Consider the following 6,230-nt stretch of genomic DNA (forward strand, 5'->3'; position numbering starts at 1 on the left):
GATATACTTCATTTCTTTATGTTTAAAGAAACATAAAGAAAAATAAGACTTCACCACTCTCAGACTGGTGGAGATTAAAGTCTGACAATACTTAGCTAACAAAGGGGAGTACTGTTGCAGAGAATCTTAATAGGTATTAACCTCTGGGGGCATATGGATAACATATATGAAAATACTAAACATGCTTACTCTGTGCTCTATCACACAGAAATTCAATCTTAGGGAATAATAGGGTAAATTCGCTAAAATATGTGTAAAGAAATTCATGATAGTATTGGGTATAACAGCATAACATGGCTACCAATGTACATTATAGGGGTTGGGATAGATTACACATGGTCTATTTCTGCAGCGGTGGAACATGATGTGACTATTAAAAGTGATGATGCAGATCTGTATTTATTGACATGGAAAGATATCCATGATATAGTAAGTGAAAAAAACATACCACATATAGAGTGGGGAAATGGAAGGACAGAAACCAAAATCTCAACAGTGGTTGGTTATTGCTAAGTAGTGGATTAACGGATCATCTATTTTCTTCCTTAGGTTTGCCTTTCTTAAAGGGCATATATTAATTTTATCAGCAGAAGAGACACAACTATTTTTAACAAGATTCAACTGATGAATCTCCAGTTTCTAGCATCAAATCCTCTTCTGGATACCTCAAGAAAGCCTATTTAAAAACTGTGACATAGGAATTTGACTCTGAACATTTTAAAAAATCAATAATTATGTTATAGCTGAACTAAGAACAAAAGAAAAGAATGTTCTAGTTAACAGCTTAAAGTCAAGGTCCTGGGGGAAGAAAGATCTCCAATGGTGGGTGCCTGGAGGCTATATGAAGGGCACAGAGGAGTAACAAATGTGGCTCCAGATTTCAAGGAGTTTCCAGACTGGTTACAGAAAAAATTCCAATACCCAGAAAATAAGAGAACAACAGAAGGCAATGTTAAATTATCCAGACTCTTGCTGTAACAGTTTGGAGAAGAGCACAACGAGGCTAGGGAACAGGAAGATTCTTGGAGGTGAGAGGTACACTTTCAATGGAAGAAGGGAAAAGAGAACATTTTTCAAGGAAGTTGCTCTGTTTAGAACAATCGTAGCAAACTCGGTAAACGTTATTTAATCTGATGTTTGTCTCAGAACTTTTTTTTTGAGATATGCGAGGATTTTGACAAAAAGGATAAATAGATATTTTTCTAAATGACAACATTTGTGGTTAAATACAGAGGAAAATAGGACAGCTTATAAACTGCTGAAGCAATTACTTTTTTTTAGGAGAAAAGTATGGCTGAATATTACCCAGAGTCAGCAATATGGTAATTTGATCTCAAAATGTAAACTCCAATTGTATTTGTGGCTAAGAATTTTGGCACCAGGGTTTATGAAGGCAAACTCTAATGTTACATAAAACTGCCATGTTTTTAAAAGGCCTAACTTGTGTTAGACCTACCACCAGAGAGATGTATTAACTCAAGGTTTCAGCTAGTGGGGGGCCCTCCTTAGCTGAATATTCTCTGTGGAGAGAAGCTAGTGGTCTCTAGTGGTCATGGTTCAATGTCTTTGGCAGCTTCTCACTGTTGGTCCTAACTGTTGTATGTAAAAACAACTTCAATCAACTGCAAAGTGAAATGGCTCTTCTGGTGAAAAATGCAGCACACAACGAGACAGACATTATTAGCAAATTCTCAAATCACAAGCAAACAAAATCAGACAAATGAGACTCTGGAACAGCTAGATAGACCTCTGAGTAAGAAAAGGTAAGATGACATGAAGAAAAGAATGATCTAAATATCAAGATTACAAGAGGACCTTGAATAATCAAAGAGGTCCACAAACACTTAGGCAGAACTTTGTAAGAAACAACTATTGGTGCGCCTGGTAGGTTGAGTATCCGACTCTTGGTTTTGGCTCAGGTCATGATCTCATGGGTAGTGGGGCGGAGCCCTGCAGTGGGCTCCGAGCTTGGCAGAGAGTCTGCTGGAGATTCTCTCACTCTGCCCCTCCTCCTTCTGTGCATGTGTGCTCTCTCTCTCAAATAAATATATACATCTTAAAAAAGAAAAAGAAACACCTGTCTTGGGAGAGTGAGAAGCCAAAGCAAAGAGCAGGATGCTACGCTTCACTCAGTTGTGGGGAAAGACATTAAAATAACAATTTATTCTTTGTTTCAAGAAGAATGCTCTTAGTTGCACTTATGATCTACATTTTATCCAGTATTTTTTTTATTTTTTCATTTTAAATATTTTATTTATTTATTTATTTATTTGTTTGTTTGTTTATTTATTTATTTATTTATTTATTCATTCATTCATTCATTCATTCATTCATGAGAGACACAGAGAGAAAGAGAGGCAGAGATACAGGCAGGATGAGGAGCAGGCTCCATGCAGGGAGCTCAACGCGGGACTCGATCCCTGGTCTCCAGGATCACACCCCGGGCCAACAGTGGCGCTAAACCACTAAGCCATCTGGGGCTGGCCAATTTTCTCCAATATTTATTTTAAAAATTTTTATTTCTGAATAACGAGTCCTATTCAAAGTTCCTCCTACCTTTATTCATTTGCAAAATTCTGGATCTTATTTTATTTTATTAAAGATTTTATTTTATTTATTCTTGAGAAAGAGAGAGAGAGAGGGAGAGAGAGAGGTAGAGACACAGGCAGAGGGAGAATCAGGCTCCATGCAGGGAGCCCGACGTGAGACTCGATCCTGGGACCCCAGGATCAGGCCCTGGGCAAAGGCGGCACTAAACCGCTGAGCTACCGGGGCTTCCCTGGTCCTTATTTTAAATGACCTTTTTCTGGTCACACTTGTCCTGCATCCCTTCTGCAGTTTCTGAAATCTGCAACTCTGACTTTCCTCAGGTTCCAATTCCACATCTTGAGCTTACTGACACCCTGTTACTGCAACGTGTTTAATCCAAGTCTGGGGTCACAATCTTTTGGCAGAAACTATGACCACCTTCCAAATTCTCCAGGCCTAAGAGAGGTATCACTATTGACTGGGGTCACCTGGTTCTTAACCTTCAATCCTGTTTATTTGCAATGATATTTTATCATTCATTTGGGGCCTGACAAATCTTTTTCAAACATCACAGTTAGTTCACACATCTAAAATCACCACAAGCAGACATCACTACTTCAGGACAGATTCTAGGTAGATCACCTACCTTCGACCTTTACCCTCAACACCACACTTCAGAAATACCTGTGTAAAATGCTACCTTCAAAATATGATCAGCTCAAGAAACTTCTGGAGACTATGACTCAACACCAACTTCCTGTGTAGCATCTGAAACCTTAACATTCATCAACTGGTACCATCTAATTTTATCAACTTTTTCTCTCCTCAGCCCCAAATAACATCTCTCTGCTCTAGTGAGGTGGGTCCCTTGTTGCCCACATACACTCTTCTCATTCTTGCCTCTGGCCTTTACTAATATCACTTCTCCTAGTATGTCCTACTCTTGATATTACACTTCTTTCAAAGCCCTGGTCCAATATTTTTCTTTGACAAGATTTAACCTGTTTTACTTTCTATTGTTTTCCCACATTCTGAATCTTCTCTTTACTCAAGTGTAGTTTATTTTATTTAATGTTTTCCTTTTTTAAAGTAGGCTTCATGCCCAAAATGGGGCTTGAACTGATGACCCTGAGATCAAGAGCTGCATGCTTTAGTGACTGGGGCAGGCAGGCACTCCAACTGCAGTTTATTTTAAATAAACATGCTGAATAAATATGTATAGAATATAAATCCTGGGCAGTCTGGGTGGCTCAGCGGTTCAGCGCCGCCTTCAGCCCGGGGCCTGATCCTGGAGTCTAAGGATCAAGTACCACGTCAGGCTCCCTGCATGGAGCCTGCTTCTCCCTCTGCCTGTGTCTCTGCCTCTCTCTCTCTCTGTGTCTCTCAAGAATAAATAAATAAAATCTTTAAAAATATATATACATATAAATCCTTAGATCAACTTTACTTTTTTTTTTCTTCTTTCTAGACTATAGACACAGGAGTTGAGATCAAGCCTTCCTATTACACCTGGAAGAATGTAAACCGTAGATACAATATGCAACAAACAAAAGTGATAAATCAATGTTAAGGTTAAACACAAAGAAATCATTAAACTACTAATGCAAATTAGCACCCCATTCTAAAATTCTGCTATGTGTCAAACTGAATAAACTTAATACAAACACTAGGTAACAGCAAACACAAGAAAACACAAAGATATGATTCTTTTAAACCTCCGAGGCTGGGAAATTTTCATTATGCAAATCGAGACACGGTAAAGGCAGACATGTGAAATTAAATTAGCGATCTGGGTCTCTAATTTAGAATTCTTTAATAATTTCTAGTTTACAAAAAAAATAATAATAATTTCTAGTTTATCTTCTAGCATCGAAGTCCCAGATCTGTAAAGCATCTCTTTCCTTTCCTGATAAATGCTCTCTGAAAATGCCCTGCCCCAGCGTTCATCTAAATGGGGTCCGAGGACCCCTGCGAGTTCTGGGGTATATTCGAGAGAATGAGACCGGTCCCCTTAAAAGGTGTCCACGCATCACTCGAGTTTGAGAAACGCTGCTCTATCACTGTATTGCCCAATTAGTTCCATTTGTCCAAGGAGCAATCTAAAGCATGAAACTTGGTAAAAGCAGAGCACAGCAAGACCGAGGCTGAAAGCACCAGTGTTCGGACGGGGCGGCAGGCAAGAACCAGTCGGTCCAGCATCCCCTCTCCCCGGCCAGGTCCCTCCCGGTGGGGCCAGATCCGCCCACGCCGCGAGGGAGCGAGGGAAAATCCAGCTGCCGGTCACCGGAGGAGGCGCCACAGCACCACGCCAGTTTCTCCGGCCGGGGGCGGGGGGAGAGCACCTGCCGCCCGGGGTCACGGGGGCTGACCTCCGGGGCGCCCGGATGTGGCCGCGCGGCCCGGGCGGCGGGGGCTGCGCGTACGCATCAAGACCGCCAGTAGGGGCCGGGGGGCTCGTCCGCGGCCCTCGCCGCCACGCCGGCCCCACACTCCGACCGTCCCAGCCCGGCCAGCAGCCTCCCCGCCCTCTCCTCATCCGCGCCGGTAAGGCCGCCTCACCTGCTCGGCAGCGCCCGATTCGGCGGCCGGGACTCCCGGCAACGGGAAGCTGCGAGTGGAGGGCATCACGGACACCGCGGCGCGGCGGCTGCAACACGGACCCGGCTTCCTGGAGGCGCCGGTCCTTTCCGGGAGCCGAACGGCCACCTGGCGCCGGCCCTTGCGCGTCACCACCCGCGCCGGGAGCGCGCACGCCGGGGGCGGGGCCTGCGCCGGGGGCGGGGCCTGCGCCGGGGACGGGGCCTGCGCCGGGGGCGGGGCCTGCGCCGGGGGCGGGGCCTGCGCCGGGATGACTGGCTTGCAGCGCAGCGCTGTGCCGGTGATCCTGGGAACAGTCCTTGCCAAAAGTGACAGTGGTGTCGCAGGAGTAAGGGATAGTGCAGCTTGGTTACCGCCCGTGGTAGCTGGTCTGGTAGTCAGCCAGCCACAGTGTGCTTACCACACCTCGATTATCTTTCCTTTGTGCTCCCAAGGATTATGGAAAATAGCACTTGAAAATCTAAGAAGAGGGGATCCCTGGGTGGCTCAGTGGTTTCGAGCCTGCCTTCAGCCCAGGGCGTGATCCTGGAGACCCGGAATCGAGTCCCACATCAGGCTCCCTGCATGGAGCCTGCTTATCCCTCTGCTTCTCCCTCTGCCTGTGCTTCTGTCTCTCATAAGTAAATAAAATCTTAAAAAAAAAGAAAATCTTTTTTTTTTTTTTTAAAGAAAATCTAAGAAGAACCAGGCACTTTTACTCAACTCGACATATTTACAACTTTACTTTTTTTTTAAGTTTTAATTAATTTTTTTAAATGACTTTATTTATTCATGATAGACGCAGAGAGAGAGGCAGAGGGAGAAGCAGGCTCCATGCAGGGAGCCTGACGTGGGACTCGGTCCCGGGACTCCAGGATCACGCCCTAGGCCAAAGGCAGGCGCCAAATCGCTGAGCCACCCAGGGTTCCCCTTACGTTTTAATTTAAATTCTAGTTAACAAACAAGGTAATATTAGTTTCAGGTGTACAATCTAATGATTCAACCATTAAAATTCCAGAAGAGAACACAGGCAGTAACCTCCTTGACATCCGCCATAGCAACCTACTACTAGGTATGTCTCCTGAGGCAAGGGAAGCAAAAGCAAAAATAAACTATTTGGACTT

The 6,230-nt window shown here is 44.2% G+C and overlaps 1 protein-coding gene across 3 annotated transcripts in view; it reads right to left on the reverse strand.

Moving 5' to 3' along the window:
* ENTPD4 (ectonucleoside triphosphate diphosphohydrolase 4) overlaps positions 1-5,259 on the reverse strand; it is a 35,899-nt gene extending 30,640 nt beyond the window's left edge. For all 3 annotated transcript variants that reach the window (XM_041766757.1, XM_041766755.1, XM_041766756.1), the window contains exon 1: positions 5,089-5,259. The gene's annotated coding sequence lies outside the window, so the exon portion shown is untranslated. The remainder of the gene's footprint in view (positions 1-5,088) is intronic.
* Between the last annotated feature and the right edge of the window lie 971 nt (positions 5,260-6,230).

This window comes from Vulpes lagopus, chromosome 8 (assembly GCF_018345385.1).
Source record: "Vulpes lagopus strain Blue_001 chromosome 8, ASM1834538v1, whole genome shotgun sequence".
Taxonomy (NCBI): Eukaryota; Metazoa; Chordata; class Mammalia; order Carnivora; family Canidae; genus Vulpes; species Vulpes lagopus.